Source organism: Aquarana catesbeiana, linkage group LG08 (genome assembly GCF_042186555.1).
Source record: "Aquarana catesbeiana isolate 2022-GZ linkage group LG08, ASM4218655v1, whole genome shotgun sequence".
Lineage (NCBI taxonomy): Eukaryota > Metazoa > Chordata > Amphibia > Anura > Ranidae > Aquarana > Aquarana catesbeiana.
Window position 1 is genome coordinate 306,526,918 of NC_133331.1, and position 20,388 is coordinate 306,547,305.

Below are 20,388 nucleotides of genomic sequence, written 5' to 3' on the forward strand. Positions count from 1 at the left end.
TGGCAACCCTCCTTGATCCACGTTACAAGGGTAAGGTTGCGGACCTTATCTTGCCATCGCAGAGGGAGCAGAGGATGAAACATCTTCGGGAGGCCTTGCAGAAAGGTCTGTGCAACGCGTTCCCAGAGACTGGGAGGTTACAAACTCCTGTTTCTGGACAACGTGTTGCTGAGGCTTCGGTCAGTCAAAGAAGGAGCGGTGGAGAAGGTGGCCGTCTGACCGATGCGTTCAGACAATTTTTTGGTCCGCAGCCCCAAGGTATGATCGGTTCCAGCAACCATCGCCAGCGTCTGTTTTATATGGTGCAGGAATACCTAGGGGCAAGATCAGACTTGGACACCTTTCCCACCGAAAATCCTCTGGGTTACTGGGTCTTGAGGATGGATCACTGGCCAGAGCTTGCACAGTATGCAATTGAGCTACTGGCCTGTCCTGCATCCAGCGTTCTTTCGGAACGCACATTCAGTGCTGCTGGAGGCGTGGTAACCGATCACAGGGTGCGTCTGTCCACCGACTCGGTCGATCGGCTGACCTTCATAAAAATGAATGAGTCTTGGATCACCACCAGCTACCAAGCACCTGATGCTGATGTAACCGAATAATTTTTTTTGAAATCTCAGATCCCTTCAAAGACTGCCTATGCTGATGCTGAGTGACTATCCCTGAGTAATTATCCTCTTCCTCCTCAATCATCACGCTGATAGCTTGTAAGAACATTTTTGGTTCTGGGCGCCACCACCAGTGCCTAAGGCACAATTTTTCAGCCCCTGTTTAACAGGGGCGTGTAATTACAATTTTTGATGTAATACTTTGCAGCAGGGCTCGTTCCTGCATTCCAACTAGAGTGTCTGTGAGGGGTTGCAGTGTTGTGGCACCAGCACCAGTGCCTAAGGCCCAATTTTTCTGCCCCTGTCTAACAGGGGCGTGTAATTACAATTTTTGATGCAATACTTTGCAGCAGGGCTCGTTCCTGCGTTCCAACTAGAGTGTCTGTGAGGGGTTGCAGTGTTGTGGCACCAGCACCAGTGCCTAAGGCCCAATTTTTCTGCCCCTGTCTAACAGGGGCGTGTAATTACAATTTTTGAAGCAATACTTTGCAGCAGGGCTCGTTCCTGCGTTCCAACTAGAGTGTCTGTGAGGGGTTGCAGTGTTGTGGCACCAGCACCAGTGCCTAAGGCCCAATTTTTCTGCCCCTGTCTAACAGGGGCGTGTAATTACAATTTTTGAAGCAATACTTTGCAGCAGGGCTCATTCCTGCGTTCCAACTAGAGTGTCTGTGAGGGGTTGCAGTGTTGTGGCACCAGCACCAGTGCCTAAGGCCTAATTTTTCAGCTCCTGTTCAACAGGGGCATGTAATTACAATTCTTGATCTAATATTTCACAGCAGGGCCCTGTGAGGGCTTACAGTGTTGTGGCCACAGCAATACCTAAGGCCCAAATTTCTGCTGAGTATATAGGGCAGGACCCTACTTTCAAACATCTAACTTACAAATGACTCCTACTTGCAAACGGAAGGAGACAACAGGAAGTGAGATGAAATCTACCCCTAGGAAGGGAAATTCTCTCCTGTAAGAGTTAATATGGGAAAACAATTTCTCCTTTCCACTGATGCTTTCCAATCCTTGTTCCACAAAAAAACCCAAATTTTCAAAAAACATTTTTCATTGGGACAAAAAAGTGAGGTGAAATCTTCTGAAGAGGAGGAAAGACAGCAAAACAAATGTCACAGGGGTGATAACCCTTCCCTATGTTTTCCAAAAAGCTTAGAAAAGATTTTTTGGCTGGAGCTAAACACGTTAAAAATGTTCAAAATTACAAACAGATTCTACTTAACAACAAACCTACAGTCCCTGTCTTGTTTGCACTGCTGTTCAGAGTATATAGGGCCTGGTGGCCCCACACCTTTCCTTATTTTAATTTGGGTGCGGGGTTCCCCTTAATATCCATACAAGACCCAAAGGGCCTGGTAATGGACTGGGGGGTACCCATGCCGTTTGTCTCACTGATTTTCATCCATATTGCCATGACCCGACATGACATTAAACCCGCAAGCAGTTTTAAATGAGATTTTTTCCTTTAAAAATGACATTTGGTGCAGGGACTGTTCTAAACATGGGAAACACGCGTCACTTTACAGGCATACTATAGACACCCCCCAGGTACGATATTTAAAGGAATATTTCACTTTTTTTTTTTACTTTAAGCATCATTAAAATCACTGCTCCCGAAAAAACGGCCGTTTTTAAAAGTTTTTTTTGCATTGATACATGTCCCCTGGGGTAGGACCCGGGTCCCCAAACCCTTTTTAGGACAATACCATGCAAATTAGCCTTTAAAATGAGCACTTTTGATTTCGAACGTTCGAGTCCCATAGACGTCAATGGGGTTCTAACGTTCGTGCGAACTTTCGGTCCGTTCGCGGGTTCTGGTGCGAACCGAACCGGGGGGTGTTCGGCTCATCCCTAGTCCTGGGTCTTTGATCTCCCTGTCTGTCCTGAATCGCCCTGCCTGTTTTGGGTCTTGGATCACCTTACCTGACCCTGGAATCTCCCTGTCTGTCTTGGGTTTTGGATCTCCCTGCCCGTTCGTGGTCTTGGTTCAGTTTGCCTGCCCTGGTCTTGGATCTCCCTGTCTGTTCTGGGTCTTGGATCTCCACATTTGATTTGGGTCTTGGTTCTCTCTGCCCACCTTTAGTCTTGGATCTCACCATCTGTTCTTGGTCTTGAATCTCCCTGCCTGCCCATAGTCTTGGATCACCTTGGATTCATACAATGGAGGGCTGGGATTTTAATTTATGGTCCATAAGAACATCATGATTCCTTGATTTCTCTATTTGTCCTCAATGGGCTCCTACCGCGCCCGAAAACACAGTGCAGTGCACCTTCAGGTTGGAGGAAATGCTGCGGCCTCTGCATTCTCATCACTTCCTGGCTGGTAAAAAATTGTCAGGAGGATAGGAAGTGAGGGGAAATCTGTCCCCGATGCCGTTGAAGAGTTCCATTAATTTCCTGTCTGGTGAAACTTTTGTCACCAGGACAGGAAGTGAGGGGAGGTCTGTCCCCGATGCCGTTGGAAAGTTCCCCGCATTTCCTGTCTAGTGAAACCGTTGTCACCAGGACAGGAAGTGAGGGGAAGTCTGTTCCCGATGCAGTTGGAGAGTTCCCCGAATTTCCTGTCTGGTGAAACCGTTGTCACCAGGACAGGAAGTGAGGGGAAGTCTGTCCCCGATGCCATTGAAGAGTTCTCCTCCTTCCTATGGAACACGTTCACATGAATGCATTTTTGTGCCTCTGTGTTTTAGGAAAAGGTCAGGGACTTTTTTTCCCCGCAAAATGCAGCGTTCAATGGACCCACATCCAAAATGCAAGTTCTGAATTTTTACGGCGATTTGTGTTTTTTTAGCTGTACATTCACTGTATATAACTGGTTGCTAAGGGGGGGGGCTGGGAAGCCTTGTCCTTAACAACCGATGAGTCATCAGCTGTCAGCGGGCTTCCCCGCTGACAGCTGAATGTAAAAAAAAAAGCTGGCAAAAAATAAATTGTGAAAAAAAAACGGTGTGGGCCCCCTCTTCTGACTCCAGGTCCATACCAGGCCCTTGGGTCTAGTATGGATTCGGAGGGGACCCCTATGCCAAAATCCATACCAGACCCTTATCTGAGCATGCAGCCCGGCAGGTCAGGAGAGGGAGGGGACGAGCGAGCGGGGTGGGGGGTTTATCAGAATCCAGAAGCCCCCTTTAACAAGGGGGCCCCCAGATTCTGTCCTCCACCCTAGGTGAATGAGTATGGGGTACATTGTACCCCTGCCCACTCACCACAAAAAAGTAGTGTAGTGTGACAAAATACAGTAGACAGTTTTTGACAAGTCTTTTATTAAAAATATCTTCTTCTTCCCTGCTTCTTCCTCTGGTCTTCCTCCATCTTCCTCCTCCGGTCTTCTCCTGCTTCTTCCTCCATCTTCCTCCTCTGGTCTTCTCCTTCTTCTGCTTCTTCCTCCATCTTCCTCCTCTGGTCTTCTCCTTCTCCCGCTTCTTCCTCCATCTTCCTCCTCCAGTCTTCCCCTTCTCCCGCTTCTTTCTCCATCTTCCTCCTCTGGTCTTCTCCTTCTCCGCTTCTTCCTCCATCTTCCTCCTCTGGTCTTCTCCTTCTCCCGCTTCTTCCTCCATCTTCCTCCTCCGGTCTTCTCCTTCTCCCGCTTCTTCCTCCATCTTCCTCCTCTGGTCTTCTCCTTCTCCTGTTCTTCCTCCATCTTCCTCCTCCGGTCTTCTCCTTCTCCCGCTTCTTCCTCCATCTTCCTCCTCCGGTCTTCTCCTTCTCCCTCTTCTTCCTCCATCTTCCTCCTCTGGTCTTCTCCTTCTCCCGCTTCTTCCTCCAGCTTCCTCCTCCGGTCTTCTCCTTCTCCCGCTTCTTCCTCCATCTTCCTCCTCCGTTCTTCTCCTTCTCCCGCTTCTTCCTCCATCTTCCTACTCCGGTTCTTTTCCTTCTCCCGCTTCTTCCTCCATCTTCCTCCTCTGGTCTTCTCCCGCTTCTTCCTCCATCTTCCTCCTCCGGTCTTCTCCTTCTCCCACTTCTTCCTCCATCTTCCTCCTCCGGTCTTCTCCTTCTCCCGCTTTTTCCTCCATCTTCCTCCTCCGGTCTTCTCCTTCTCCCGCTTCTTCCTCCATCTTCCTCCTCCGGCCTTCTCCTTCTCCTGCTTCTTCCTCCATCTTCCTCCTCCGGTCTTCTCCTTCTCCCGCTTCTTCTTCCATCTTCCTCCTCCGGTCTTCTCCTTCTCCCACTTCTTCCTCCATCTTCCTCCTCCGGTCTTCTCCTTCTCCCGCTTCTTCCTCCGGTCTTCCTCCATCTTCCTCTTCCGGTCTTCTCCCGCTTCTTCCTCCATCTTCCTCCTCTGGTCTTCTCCTTCTCCTGCTTCTTCCTCCATCTTCCTCCTCCAGTCTTCTCCTTCTCCCGCTTCTTCCTCCATCTTCCTCCTCCGGTCTTCTCCTTCTCCTGCTTCGTCCTCCGGTCTTCCTCCATCTTCCTCCTCCGGTCTTCTCCTTCTCCCGCTTCTTCCTCCATCTTCCTCCTCCGGTCTTCTCCTTCTCCCGCTTCTTCTTCCATCTTCCTCCTTCGGTCTTCTCCTTCTCCCACTTCTTCCTCCATCTTCCTCCTCCGGTCTTCTCCTTCTCCCGCTTCTTCCTCCGGTCTTCCTCCATCTTCCTCCTCCGGTCTTCTCCCGCTTCTTCCTCCATCTTCCTCCTCTGGTCTTCTCCTTCTTCCTGCTTCTTCCTCCATCATCCCCCTCCGGTCTTCTCCTTCTCCCGCTTCTTCCTCCATCTTCCTCCTCCGGTCTTCTCCTTCTCCCGCTTCTTCCTCCATCTTCCTCCTCTGGTCTTCTCCTTCTCCCGCTTCGTCCTCCGGTCTTCCTCCATCTTCCTCCTCCGGTCTTCTCCTTCTCGCACTTCTTCTTCCGGTCTTCTTCTTTCTTCTATCTTCTTTGTCCGGTGTTCTTCTTCCTCCGCCGACGACCCTCCTCCGATGCTGCGTCCTGCTGATCTGTCCGCGCCGATGTCAAGCATTCCTTAGATAACGATGGGGGCGTGGCCACAGCATGACATCATCCCGATGCCCCACCCCCTCCTGACAGCACGGACCCATCATGTCTGGGCAGTGATGTCACAAGTCCAGGCTGACAGCTGATGACTCATCGGTTGTTAAGAACGTGGCGGTCGGCTTTCCCGGCGCCCTCCTTAGCAGCCAGTTATATACGGTGTAAAAAAATAAGATATCGGAAATCGCAGCAAAATAGTGTCAAAAAAGCGGCAAGCACCGCAAAAAGCACTGCAGAAACACTCAAAAGCAACATGCATAGATGTGAATCGAGTCTTCCTGTCTGGGGAAAGTGTTGTCACCAGGACAGGAAGTGAGGGGAAATCTCTCTAGCGGAATCTGGGAGAGCAAAAAAAAAAAAACCTGACAGGGGCTTTAACCCCTCCACACGCCGTCCGAAATGTTAAAAAAAGTTTTAGCCGGACATTTACTTCAGGAATATGGAAGATAAGAGGTATCTCTCTGTACCTGAAGGGGTTGCAGTAAAAGAGGGGACAGTAAAGGGGTAAAGTTATGTGGGGGGTGGACAGTAAAGGGTTAATGTGTATTGAGCAGTGGAAGGGTTAATATAAACTCCCCGCCCCTTTCTGCCTCCTCGGGACAACAAAGACTGCGTCTTTGACTGCGGAGCATGCGCACTAGTGCGGGCGGTCCCCGGCGGCCATGTTGGTCTCGGGTGGTTTTCTCGCTCCGAGGCGTGGAACGCATGCTGCGGAAGTGAGGTGCGCTCCATGAACCGGAAGTGGGATTGAGTGGTCGGTGAGGATCGGTGCGTGAGGGTCGGTGAGTGGCGGGTTAACACCTTGTGCCCCGGGAAATATCGTTCTGCTGTCCAGGAATTCGGTGCGGTCACCCATAGCAACCAGACAGCTCTGCGTCCCTGTGTAGTGTATATGGTTGCTAAGGGAGACCTCCGGGGAACACTGAGCCCTCTGCAGGAGGCACGGACTGGTTACCATGGAGATGTGACCTCTGGTCCGTCTATTGAAGGAGAACTGCAACCAATTCTGGGGGGAGGGGGGTGATAGAAAGGTCAACCAGGGCCATGGTAGGTGGGGGGACCCTGGGGGGCGTGTCCACTGATGACCCGCCCAGTTCAGAAACTTGAGGCCAGTATGATTGGCTGCCTAGAAACCCCTCCCCCGAGGAGCCCAGACCACCCATCCCCTACTCTCTTTAAATTTCCCTGCTATTCATCCCGTCCCCCGCTCTTCATCCCGTCCCCCGCTCTTCATCCCGTCCTCCGCTCTTTATCCCGTCCTCCGATCTTCATCTCGTCCCCCGCTCTTCGTCCCGTCCCCCGCTCTTCATCCCGTCCCCCGCTCTTCATCCCTCCCACCGCTCTTCGTCCCGTCCCCCGCTCTTCGTCCCGTCCCCCGCTCTTCGTCCCGTCCCCCGCTCTCCATCCCGTCCCCCGCTCTCCATCCCGTCCCCCGCTCTTCATCCCGTCCCCCGCTCTTCATCATGTCCCCCGCTCTTCATCCCGTCCCCCGCTCTTCATCCCGTCCCCCGCTCTTCATCCCGTCCCCCGCTCTCCATCCCGTCCCCCGCTCTCCATCCCGTCCCCGCTCTCCATCCCGTCCCCCGCTCTTCATCCCGTCCCCCGCTCTTCATCCCGTCCCCCGCTCTTCATCCCGTCCCCCGTTCTTCATCCCCTTCATCCCGTCCCCCGCTCTTCATCCCGTCCTCCGATCTTCATCCCGTCCCCCGCTCTCCATCCCGTCCTCCGCTCTCCATCCCGTCCTCCGCTCTCCATCCCGTCCTCCGCTCTCCATCCCGTCCCCCGCTCTCCATCCCGTCCCCCGCTCTCCATCCCGTCCCCCGCTCTCCATCCCGTCCGCCGCTCTCCATCCCGTCCGCCGCTCTTCATCCCGTCCCCCGCTCTCCATCCCATCCGCCGCTCTCCATCCCGTCCTCCGCTCTCCATCCCGTCCTCCGCTCTTCATCCCGTCCCCCGCTCTCCATCCCGTCCCCCGCTCTCCATCCCGTCCCCCGCTCTCCATCCCGTCCGCCGCTCTCCATCCCGTCCGCCGCTCTTCATCCCGTCCGCCGCTCTTCATCCCGTCCGCCGCTCTTCATCCCGTCCGCCGCTCTTCATCCCGTCCGCCGCTCTTCATCCCGTCCGCCGCTCTCCATCCCGTCCTCCGCTCTCCATCCCGTCCTCCGCTCTCCATCCCGTCCTCCGCTCTCCATCCCGTCCCCCGCTCTCCATCCCGTCCCCCGCTCTCCATCCCGTCCCCCGCTCTTCATCCCGTCCCCCCGCTCTTCATCCCGTCCCCCGCTCTTCATCCCGTCCGCCGCTCTCCATCCCGTCCTCCGCTCTTTATCTCGTCCTCCGCTCTCCATCCCGTCCTCCGCTCTCCATCCCGTCCTCCGCTCTTCATCTCGTCCCCCGCTCTCCATCCCGCCCCCCGCTCTTCATCCCGTTCCCCATCCCATCCCTCGCTCTTCATCTCGTCCCCCGCTCTCTTTCCCGTCCCCCGCTCTTCATCCGGTCCTCCCCTCTTCATCCCATCCCCTGCTCTCCATCCACACCCCCGTCCCCCGCTCTCCACCCCGTTCCCCGCTCTCCACCCCGTCCCCCACTCTTCATCTGGTCCTCCCCTCTTCATCCCGTTCCTTGCTCTTCATCCCGTTCCTTGCTCTTCATCCCGTCCTTCGCTCTTCATCCGTCCCTCGTTCTTCACCCTGTTCCCCGCTCTCCATCCACACCCCCGTCCCTCGCTCTCCACCCTGTCCCCCGCTCTCCACCCTGTCCCCCGCTCTCCACCCTGTCCCCCGCTCTCCACCCGGTCCTCCCCTCTTCATCCCGTCCCCCGCTCTTCATCCCGTCCCCCGCTCTTCATCCCGTCCGCCGCTCTTCATCCCGTCCGCCGCTCTCCATCCCGTCCCCCGCTCTCCATCCCGTCCCCCGCTCTTCTTCCCGTCCCCCGCTCTCCATCCCGCCCCCCGCTCTCCATCCCGCCCCCCGCTCTTCATCCCTCCCACCGCTCTTCATCCCTCCCACCGCTCTTCATCCCTCCCACCGCTCTTCATCCCTCCCACCGCTCTTGATCCCGTCCCCCGCTCTTCATCCGGTCCTCCCCTTTTCATCCCATCCCCCGCTCTTCATCCCGTTCCTCCCCCCCGCTGTTCATCCCGTCCCCCGCTCTTCATCCCGTTCCCCATCCCATCCCCCGCTCTCCATCCCGTCCCCCGCTCTTCATCCCGTCCCTCGCTCTTCATCCCGTCCCTCGCTCTTCATCCCGTCCCCCGCTCTTCATCCCGTCCCCCGCTCTTCATCCCGTCCCCCGCTCTTCATCCCGTCCCCCGCTCTTCATCCCGTCCCCCGCTCTCCATCCCGTCCCCCGCTCTCCATCCCGTCCCCCGCTCTCCATCCCGTCCCCCGCTCTTCATCCCGTCCGCCGCTCTTTATCTCGTCCTCCGCTCTTTATCTCGTCCTCCGCTCTCCATCCCGTCCTCCGCTCTCCATCCCGTCCTCCGCTCTCCATCCCGTCCTCCGCTCTCCATCCCGTCCTCCGCTCTCCATCCCGTCCTCCGCTCTTCATCTCGTCCCCCGCTCTCCATCCCGCCCCCCGCTCTTCATCCCGTTCCCCATCCCATCCCTCGCTCTTCATCTCGTCCCCCGCTCTCTTTCCCGTCCCCCGCTCTTCATCCGGTCCTCCCCTCTTCATCCCATCCCCTGCTCTCCATCCACACCCCCGTCCCCCGCTCTCCACCCCGTTCCCCGCTCTCCACCCCGTCCCCCACTCTTCATCTGGTCCTCCCCTCTTCATCCCGTTCCTTGCTCTTCATCCCGTTCCTTGCTCTTCATCCCGTCCTTCGCTCTTCATCCGTCCCTCGTTCTTCACCCTGTTCCCCGCTCTCCATCCACACCCCCGTCCCCCGCTCTCCACCCTGTCCCCCGCTCTCCACCCTGTCCCCCGCTCTCCACCCTGTCCCCCGCTCTCCACCCGGTCCTCCCCTCTTCATCCCGTCCCCCGCTCTTCATCCCGTCCCCCGCTCTTCATCCCGTCCGCCGCTCTTCATCCCGTCCGCCGCTCTCCATCCCGTCCCCCGCTCTCCATCCCGTCCCCCGCTCTTCTTCCCGTCCCCCGCTCTCCATCCCGCCCCCCGCTCTCCATCCCGCCCCCCGCTCTTCATCCCTCCCACCGCTCTTCATCCCTCCCACCGCTCTTCATCCCTCCCACCGCTCTTCATCCCTCCCACCGCTCTTCATCCCTCCCACCGCTCTTGATCCCGTCCCCCGCTCTTCATCCGGTCCTCCCCTTTTCATCCCATCCCCCGCTCTTCATCCCGTTCCTCCCCCCCGCTGTTCATCCCGTCCCCCGCTCTTCATCCCGTTCCCCATCCCATCCCCCGCTCTCCATCCCGTCCCCCGCTCTTCATCCCGTCCGTCGCTCTTCATCCCGTCCCTCGCTCTTCATCCCGTCCCCCGCTCTTCATCCCGTCCCCCGCTCTTCATCCCGTCCCCCGCTCTTCATCCCGTCCCCCGCTCTCCATCCCGTCCCCCGCTCTCCATCCCGTCCCCCGCTCTCCATCCCGTCCCCCGCTCTCCATCCCGTCCCCCGCTCTTCATCCCGTCCGCCGCTCTCCATCCCGTCCTCCGCTCTTTATCTCGTCCTCCGCTCTCCATCCCGTCCTCCGCTCTCCATCCCGTCCTCCGCTCTCCATCCCGTCCTCCGCTCTCCATCCCGTCCTCCGCTCTCCATCCCGTCCTCCGCTCTTCATCTCGTCCCCCGCTCTCCATCCCGCCCCCCCGCTCTTCATCCCGTTCCCCATCCCATCCCTCGCTCTTCATCTCGTCCCCCGCTCTCTTTCCCGTCCCCCGCTCTTCATCCGGTCCTCCCCTCTTCATCCCATCCCCTGCTCTCCATCCACACCCCCGTCCCCCGCTCTCCACCCCGTTCCCCGCTCTCCACCCCGTCCCCCACTCTTCATCTGGTCCTCCCCTCTTCATCCCGTTCCTTGCTCTTCATCCCGTTCCTTGCTCTTCATCCGTCCCTCGTTCTTCACCCTGTTCCCCGCTCTCCATCCACACCCCCGTCCCTCGCTCTCCACCCTGTCCCCCGCTCTCCACCCTGTCCCCCGCTCTCCACCCTGTCCCCCGCTCTCCACCCTGTCCCCCGCTCTCCACCCTGTTCCCCGCTCTCCATCCACACCCCCGTCCCTCGCTCTCCACCCTGTCCCCCGCTCTCCACCCTGTCCCCCGCTCTCCACCCTGTCCCCCGCTCTCCACCCTGTCCCCCGCTCTCCACCCTGTCCCCCGCTCTCCACCTTGTCCCCCGCTCTCCACCCGGTCCTCCCCTCTTCATCCCGTCCGCCGCTCTTCATCCCGTCCGCCGCTCTCCATCCCGTCCCCCGCTCTCCATCCCGTCCCCCGCTCTTCTTCCCGTCCCCCGCTCTCCATCCCGCCCCCCGCTCTCCATCCCGCCCCCCGCTCTCCATCCCGCCCCCCGCTCTTCATCCCTCCCACCGCTCTTCATCCCTCCCACCGCTCTTCATCCCTCCCACCGCTCTTCATCCCGTCCCCCGCTCTTCATCCGGTCCTCCCCTTTTCATCCCATCCCCCGCTCTTCATCCCGTTCCTCCCCCCCGCTGTTCATCCCGTCCCCCGCTCTTCATCCCGTTCTCCATCCCGTCCCCCGCTCTTCATCCCGTCCCTCGCTCTTCATCCCGTCCCTCGCTCTTCATCCCGTCCCCCGCTCTTCATCCCGTCCCCCGCTCTTCATCCCGTCCCCCGCTCTTCATCCCGTCCCCCGCTCTTCATCCCGTCCCCCGCTCTTCATCCCGTCCCCCGCTCTCCATCCCGTCCCCCGCTCTCCATCCCGTCCCCCGCTCTCCATCCCGTCCCCCGCTCTCCATCCCGTCCCCCGCTGTCCACCCTGTCCCCCGCTCTTCATCCGGTCCCCCGCTCTTCATCCCGTCCCCCGCTCTTCATCCCGTCCCCCGCTCTCCATCCCGTCCTCCGCTCTCCATCCCGTCCTCCGCTCTCCATCCCGTCCTCCGCTCTCCATCCCGTCCTCCGCTCTCCATCCCGTCCTCCGCTCTCCATCCCGTCCTCCGCTCTCCATCCCGTCCTCCGCTCTTCATCCCGTCCCCCGCTCTCCATCCCGTCCCCCGCTCTCCATCCCGTCCGCCGCTCTCCATCCCGTCCGCCGCTCTCCATCCCGTCCGCCGCTCTTCATCCCGTCCGCCGCTCTCCATCCCGCCCGCCGCTCTTCATCCCGTCCGCCGCTCTCCATCCCGTCCGCCGCTCTCCATCCCGTCCCCCGCTCTCCATCCCGTCCTCCGCTCTCCATCCCGTCCCCCGCTCTCCATCCCGTCCCCCGCTCTTCATCCCGTCCTCCGCTCTCCATCCCGTCCTCCGCTCTTCATCTCGTCCCCCGCTCTCCATCCCGTCCCCCGCTCTCCATCCCGTCCCCCGCTCTCCATCCCGTCCTCCGCTCTCCATCCCGTCCTCCGCTCTCCATCCCGTCCTCCGCTCTCCATCCCGTCCTCCGCTCTCCATCCCGTCCTCCGCTCTCCATCCCGTCCTCCGCTCTCCATCCCGTCCTCCGCTCTCCATCCCGTCCTCCGCTCTCCATCCCGTCCTCCGCTCTCCATCCCGTCCTCCGCTCTCCATCCCGTCCTCCGCTCTCCATCCCGTCCTCCGCTCTTCATCTCGTCCCCCGCTCTCCATCCCGCCCCCCGCTCTTCATCCCGTTCCCCATCCCATCCCTCGCTCTTCATCTCGTCCCCCGCTCTCTTTCCCGTCCCCCGCTCTTCATCCGGTCCTCCCCTCTTCATCCCATCCCCTGCTCTCCATCCACACCCCCGTCCCCCGCTCTCCACCCCGTTCCCCGCTCTCCACCCCGTCCCCCACTCTTCATCTGGTCCTCCCCTCTTCATCCCGTTCCTTGCTCTTCATCCCGTTCCTTGCTCTTCATCCCGTCCTTCGCTCTTCATCCGTCCCTCGTTCTTCACCCTGTTCCCCGCTCTCCATCCACACCCCCGTCCCTCGCTCTCCATCCTGTCCCCCGCTCTCCACCCTGTCCCCCGCTCTCCACCCTGTCCCCCGCTCTCCACCCGGTCCTCCCCTCTTCATCCCGTCCCCCGCTCTTCATCCCGTCCCCCGCTCTTCATCCCGTCCGCCGCTCTTCATCCCGTCCGCCGCTCTCCATCCCGTCCCCCGCTCTCCATCCCGTCCCCCGCTCTTCTTCCCGTCCCCCGCTCTCCATCCCGCCCCCCGCTCTCCATCCCGCCCCCCGCTCTCCACCCTGTCCCCCGCTGTCCACCCTGTCCCCCGCTGTCCACCCTGTCCCCCGCTGTCCACCCTGTCCCCCGCTCTTCATCCGGTCCCCCGCTCTTCATCCGGTCCCCCGCTCTCCATCCCGTCCCCCGCTCTCCATCCCGCCCCCCGCTCTTCATCCCGCCCCCCGCTCTTCATCCCGCCCCCCGCTCTTCATCCCGCCCCTCGCTCTTCATCCCATCCTCCGCTCTTCATCCCGTCCCCCGTTCTCCATCCCGTCCGCCGCTCTCCATCTCGTCCGCCGCTCTCCATCCCGTCCCCCGCTCTTCATCCCCTTCATCCCGTCCGCCGCTCTCCATCCCGTCCTCCGCTCTCCATCCCGTCCTCCGCTCTCCATCCCGTCCTCCGCTCTCCATCCCGTCCTCCGCTCTTCATCCCGTCCTCCGCTCTTCATCCCGTCCCCCGCTCTCCATCCCGTCCCCCGCTCTCCATCCCGTCCCCCGCTCTCCATCCCGTCCTCCGCTCTTCATCCCGTCCCCCGCTCTTCATCCCGTCCCCCGCCCCCCGCTCTTCATCCCGCCCCCCGCTCTTCATCCCGTTCCTCCCCCCCGCTCTCCACCCTGTCCCCCGCTGTCCACCCTGTCCCCCGCTGTCCACCCTGTCCCCCGCTGTCCACCCTGTCCCCCGCTGTCCACCCTGTCCCCCGCTTTCCACCCTGTCCCCCGCTCTTCATCCGGTCCCCCGCTCTCCATCCCGTCCCCCGCTCTCCATTCCGCCCCCCGCTCTCCATCCCGCCCCCCGCTCTTCATCCCGCCCCCCGCTCTTCATCCCGCCCCCCGCTCTTCATCCCGCCCCCCGCTCTTCATCCCGTCCTCCGCTCTTCATCCCGTCCCCCGCTCTCCATCCCGTCCCCCGCTCTCCATCCCGTCCCCCGCTCTCCATCCCGTCCCCCGCTCTCCATCCCGCCCCCCGCTCTCCATCCCGCCCCCCGCTCTTCATCCCGTCCCCCGCTCTTCATCCCGTCCCCCGCTCTTCATCCGGTCCTCCCCTTTTCATCCCATCCCCCGCTGTTCATCCGTTCCTCCCCCCCGCTGTTCATCCTGTCCCCCGCTCTTCATCCCGTTCCCCATCCCGTCCCCCGCTCTCCATCCCGTCCCCCGCTCTCCATCCCGTCCTCCGCTCTTCGTCCCGTCCCCCGCTCTTCATCCCGTCCCCCGCTCTCCATCCCGTCCCCCGCTCTCCATCCCGCCCCCCGCTCTCCATCCCGCCCCCCGCTCTTCATCCCGCCCCCCGCTCTTCATCCCGTCCTCCGCTCTTCATCCCGTCCCCCGCTCTTCATCCGGTCCTCCCCTTTTCATCCCATCCCCCGCTCTCCATCCCGTCCCCCGCTCTTCATCCCGTTCCCCATCCCATCCCTCGCTCTTCATCTCGTCCCCCGCTCTCCATCCCATCCCCCGCTCTTCATCCGGTCCTCCCCTCTTCATCCCATCCCCCGCTCTCCATCCACACCCCCGTCCCCCGCTCTCCACCCCGTCCCCCACTCTTCATCTGGTCCTCCCCTCTTCATCCCGTTCCTTGCTCTTCATCCCGTCCTTCGCTCTTCATCCCGTCCTTCGCTCTTCATCCGTCCCTCGTTCTTCACCCTGTTCCCCGCTCTCCATCCACACCCCCGTCCCTCGCTCTCCATCCTGTCCCCCGCTCTCCACCCTGTCCCCCGCTCTTCATCCGGTCCCCCGCTCTTCATCCGGTCCTCCCCTCTTCATCCCGTCCCCCGCTCTTCATCCCGTCCGCTGCTCTCCATCCCGTCCGCCGCTCTCCATCCCGTCCTCCGCTCACTATCCCGTCACCCGCTCTTCGTCCCGTCCGCCGCTCTCCATCCCGTCCTCCGCTCTCCTTCCCGTCCTCCGCTCTTCATCTCGTCCCCCGCTCTCCATCCCGTTCCCCATCCCATCCCTCGCTTTTCATCTCGTCCCCCGCTCTCCATCCCGTCCCCCGCTCTTCATCCGGTCCTCCCCTCTTCATCCCATCCCCCGCTCTCCATCCACACCCCCGTCCCCCACTCTTCATCTGGTCCTCCCCTCTTCATCCCGTTCCTTGCTCTTCATCCCGTTCCTTGCTCTTCATCCCGTTCCTTGCTCTTCATCCCGTCCTTCGCTCTTCATCCGTCCCTCGTTCTTCACCCTGTTCCCCGCTCTCCATCCACACCCCCGTCCCTCGCTCTCCACCCTGTCCCCCGCTCTCCACCCTGTCCCCCGCTCTCCACCCTGTCCCCCGCTCTCCACCCTGTCCCCCGCTCTCCACCCGGTCCTCCCCTCTTCATCCCGTCCCCCGCTCTTCATCCCGTCCCCCGCTCTTCATCCCGTCCGCCGCTCTTCATCCCGTCCGCCGCTCTCCATCCCGTCCCCCGCTCTCCATCCCGTCCCCCGCTCTTCTTCCCGTCCCCCGCTCTCCATCCCGCCCCCCGCTCTCCATCCCGCCCCCCGCTCTTCATCCCTCCCACCGCTCTTCATCCCTCCCACCGCTCTTCATCCCTCCCACCGTTCTTCATCCCTCCCACCGCTCTTGATCCCGTCCCCCGCTCTTCATCCGGTCCTCCCCTTTTCATCCCATCCCCCGCTCTTCATCCCGTTCCTCCCCCCCGCTGTTCATCCCGTCCCCCGCTCTTCATCCCGTTCCCCATCCCATCCCCCGCTCTCCATCCCGTCCCCCGCTCTTCATCCCGTCCCTCGCTCTTCATCCCGTCCCTCGCTCTTCATCCCGTCCCCCGCTCTTCATCCCGTCCCCCGCTCTTCATCCCGTCCCCCGCTCTTCATCCCGTCCCCCGCTCTTCATCCCGTCCCCCGCTCTCCATCCCGTCCCCCGCTCTCCATCCCGTCCCCCGCTCTCCATCCCGTCCCCCGCTCTTCATCCCGTCCGCCGCTCTTTATCTCGTCCTCCGCTCTTTATCTCGTCCTCCGCTCTCCATCCCGTCCTCCGCTCTCCATCCCGTCCTCCGCTCTCCATCCCGTCCTCCGCTCTCCATCCCGTCCTCCGCTCTCCATCCCGTCCTCCGCTCTTCATCTCGTCCCCCGCTCTCCATCCCGCCCCCCGCTCTTCATCCCGTTCCCCATCCCATCCCTCGCTCTTCATCTCGTCCCCCGCTCTCTTTCCCGTCCCCCGCTCTTCATCCGGTCCTCCCCTCTTCATCCCATCCCCTGCTCTCCATCCACACCCCCGTCCCCCGCTCTCCACCCCGTTCCCCGCTCTCCACCCCGTCCCCCACTCTTCATCTGGTCCTCCCCTCTTCATCCCGTTCCTTGCTCTTCATCCCGTTCCTTGCTCTTCATCCCGTCCTTCGCTCTTCATCCGTCCCTCGTTCTTCACCCTGTTCCCCGCTCTCCATCCACACCCCCGTCCCTCGCTCTCCACCCTGTCCCCCGCTCTCCACCCTGTCCCCCGCTCTCCACCCTGTCCCCCGCTCTCCACCCGGTCCTCCCCTCTTCATCCCGTCCCCCGCTCTTCATCCCGTCCCCCGCTCTTCATCCCGTCCGCCGCTCTTCATCCCGTCCGCCGCTCTCCATCCCGTCCCCCGCTCTCCATCCCGTCCCCCGCTCTTCTTCCCGTCCCCCGCTCTCCATCCCGCCCCCCGCTCTCCATCCCGCCCCCCGCTCTTCATCCCTCCCACCGCTCTTCATCCCTCCCACCGCTCTTCATCCCTCCCACCGCTCTTCATCCCTCCCACCGCTCTTGATCCCGTCCCCCGCTCTTCATCCGGTCCTCCCCTTTTCATCCCATCCCCCGCTCTTCATCCCGTTCCTCCCCCCCGCTGTTCATCCCGTCCCCCGCTCTTCATCCCGTTCCCCATCCCATCCCCCGCTCTCCATCCCGTCCCCCGCTCTTCATCCCGTCCGTCGCTCTTCATCCCGTCCCTCGCTCTTCATCCCGTCCCCCGCTCTTCATCCCGTCCCCCGCTCTTCATCCCGTCCCCCGCTCTTCATCCCGTCCCCCGCTCTCCATCCCGTCCCCCGCTCTCCATCCCGTCCCCCGCTCTCCATCCCGTCCCCCGCTCTCCATCCCGTCCCCCGCTCTTCATCCCGTCCGCCGCTCTCCATCCCGTCCTCCGCTCTTTATCTCGTCCTCCGCTCTCCATCCCGTCCTCCGCTCTCCATCCCGTCCTCCGCTCTCCATCCCGTCCTCCGCTCTCCATCCCGTCCTCCGCTCTTCATCTCGTCCCCCGCTCTCCATCCCGCCCCCCGCTCTTCATCCCGTTCCCCATCCCATCCCTCGCTCTTCATCTCGTCCCCCGCTCTCTTTCCCGTCCCCCGCTCTTCATCCGGTCCTCCCCTCTTCATCCCATCCCCTGCTCTCCATCCACACCCCCGTCCCCCGCTCTCCACCCCGTTCCCCGCTCTCCACCCCGTCCCCACTCTTCATCTGGTCCTCCCCTCTTCATCCCGTTCCTTGCTCTTCATCCCGTTCCTTGCTCTTCATCCGTCCCTCGTTCTTCACCCTGTTCCCCGCTCTCCATCCACACCCCGTCCCTCGCTCTCCACCCTGTCCCCCGCTCTCCACCCTGTCCCCCGCTCTCCACCCTGTCCCCCCGCTCTCCACCCTGTTTCCCCGCTCTCCATCCACACCCCCGTCCCTCGCTCTCCACCCTGTCCCCCGCTCTCCACCCTGTCCCCCGCTCTCCACCCTGTCCCCCGCTCTCCACCCTGTCCCCCGCTCTCCACCCTGTCCCCCGCTCTCCACCCGGTCCTCCCCTCTTCATCCCGTCCGCCGCTCTTCATCCCGTCCGCCGCTCTCCATCCCGTCCCCCGCTCTCCATCCCGTCCCCCGCTCTTCTTCCCGTCCCCCGCTCTCCATCCCGCCCCCCGCTCTCCATCCCGCCCCCCGCTCTCCATCCCGCCCCCCGCTCTTCATCCCTCCCACCGCTCTTCATCCCTCCCACCGCTCTTCATCCCTCCCACCGCTCTTGATCCCGTCCCCGCTCTTCATCCGGTCCTCCCCTTTTCATCCCATCCCCCGCTCTTCATCCCGTTCCTCCCCCCCGCTGTTCATCCCGTCCCCCGCTCTTCATCCCGTTCTCCATCCCGTCCCCCGCTCTTCATCCCGTCCCTCGCTCTTCATCCCGTCCCTCGCTCTTCATCCCGTCCCCCGCTCTTCATCCCGTCCCCCGCTCTTCATCCCGTCCCCCGCTCTTCATCCCGTCCCCCGCTCTTCATCCCGTCCCCCGCTCTCCATCCCGTCCCCCGCTCTCCATCCCGTCCCCCGCTCTCCATCCCGTCCCCCGCTCTCCATCCCGTCCCCCGCTGTCCACCCTGTCCCCCGCTCTTCATCCGGTCCCCCGCTCTTCATCCCGTCCCCCGCTCTTCATCCCGTCCCCCGCTCTTCATCCCGTCCCCCGCTCTCCATCCCGTCCTCCGCTCTCCATCCCGTCCTCCGCTCTCCATCCCGTCCTCCGCTCTCCATCCCGTCCTCCGCTCTCCATCCCCGTCCTCCGCTCTTCATCCCGTCCCCCGCTCTCCATCCCGTCCCCCGCTCTCCATCCCGTCCGCCGCTCTCCATCCCGTCCGCCGCTCTCCATCCCGTCCGCCGCTCTCCATCCCGTCCGCCGCTCTTCATCCCGTCCGCCGCTCTCCATCCCGCCCGCCGCTCTTCATCCCGTCCGCCGCTCTCCATCCCGTCCGCCGCTCTCCATCCCGTCCCCCGCTCTCCATCCCGTCCTCCGCTCTCCATCCCGTCCCCCCGCTCTCCATCCCGTCCCCCGCTCTTCATCCCGTCCTCCGCTCTCCATCCCGTCCTCCGCTCTTCATCTCGTCCCCCGCTCTCCATCCCGTCCCCCGCTCTCCATCCCGTCCTCCGCTCTCCATCCCGTCCTCCGCTCTCCATCCCGTCCTCCGCTCTCCATCCCGTCCTCCGCTCTCCATCCCGTCCTCCGCTCTCCATCCCGTCCTCCGCTCTCCATCCCGTCCTCCGCTCTCCATCCCGTCCTCCGCTCTCCATCCCGTCCTCCGCTCTCCATCCCGTCCTCCGCTCTTCATCTCGTCCCCCGCTCTCCATCCCGCCCCCCGCTCTTCATCCCGTTCCCCATCCCATCCCTCGCTCTTCATCTCGTCCCCCGCTCTCTTTCCCGTCCCCCGCTCTTCATCCGGTCCTCCCCTCTTCATCCCATCCCCTGCTCTCCATCCACACCCCCGTCCCCCGCTCTCCACCCCGTTCCCCGCTCTCCACCCCCGTCCCCCCACTCTTCATCTGGTCCTCCCCTCTTCATCCCGTTCCTTGCTCTTCATCCCGTTCCTTGCTCTTCATCCCGTCCTTCGCTCTTCATCCGTCCCTCGTTCTTCACCCTGTTCCCCGCTCTCCATCCACACCCCCGTCCCTCGCTCCTCCATCCTGTCCCCCGCTCTCCACCCTGTCCCCCGCTCTCCACCCTGTCCCCCGCTCTCCACCCGGTCCTCCCCTCTTCATCCCGTCCCCCGCTCTTCATCCCGTCCCCCGCTCTTCATCCCGTCCGCCGCTCTTCATCCCGTCCGCCGCTCTCCATCCCGTCCCCCGCTCTCCATCCCGTCCCCCGCTCTTCTTCCCGTCCCCCGCTCTCCATCCCGCCCCCCGCTCTCCATCCCGCCCCCCGCTCTCCATTCCCGCCCCCGCTCTCCACCCTGTCCCCCGCTGTCCACCCTGTCCCCGCTGTCCACCCTGTCCCCCGCTCTTCATCCCGGTCCCCCGCTCTTCATCCGGTCCCCCGCTCTCCATCCCGTCCCCCGCTCTCCATCCCGCCCCCCGCTCTTCATCCCGCCCCCCGCTCTTCATCCGCCCCCCGCTCTCATCCCGCCCCTCGCTCTTCATCCCATCCTCCGCTCTTCATCCCGTCCCCCGTTCTCCATCCCGTCCGCCGCTCTCCATCTCGTCCGCCGCTCTCCATCCCGTCCCCCGCTCTTCATCCCCTTCATCCCGTCCGCCGCTCTCCATCCTGTCCTCCGCTCTCCATCCCGTCCTCCGCTCTCCATCCCGTCCTCCGCTCTCCATCCCGTCCTCCGCTCTTCATCCCGTCCCCGCTCTCCATCCCGTCCCCCGCTCTCCATCCCGTCCCCCGCTCTCCATCCCGTCCTCCGCTCTTCATCCCGTCCCCCGCTCTTCATCCCGTCCCCCGCCCCCCGCTCTTCATCCCGCCCCCCGCTCTTCATCCCGTTCCTCCCCCCCGCTCTCCACCCTGTCCCCCCGCTGTCCACCCTGTCCCCCGCTGTCCACCCTGTCCCCCGCTGTCCACCCTGTCCCCCCGCTGTCCACCCTGTCCCCTCCCTTCCGCTTCCACCCTGTCCCCCCGCTCTTCATCCGGTCCCCCGCTCTCCATCCCGTCCCCCGCTCTCCATTCCGCCCCCCGCTCTCCATCCCGCCCCCCGCTCTTCATCCCGCCCCCCGCTCTTCATCCCGCCCCCCGCTCTTCATCCCGCCCCCCGCTCTTCATCCCGTCCTCCGCTCTTCATCCCGTCCCCCGCTCTCCATCCCGTCCCCGCTCTCCATCCCGTCCCCCGCTCTCCATCCCGTCCCCCGCTCTCCATCCCGTCCCCCGCTCTCCATCCCGCC

General features: G+C 62.4%; 1 protein-coding gene across 1 annotated transcript in view; it reads left to right on the top strand.

Moving 5' to 3' along the window:
• Positions 1-5,432: 5,432 nt before the first annotated feature.
• Positions 5,433-20,388, top strand: part of LOC141105086 (uncharacterized) — a 32,053-nt gene continuing 17,097 nt past the window's right edge. Inside the window, exon 1 of the mRNA XM_073594930.1 lies at positions 5,433-6,374. The gene's annotated coding sequence lies outside the window, so the exon portion shown is untranslated. The remainder of the gene's footprint in view (positions 6,375-20,388) is intronic.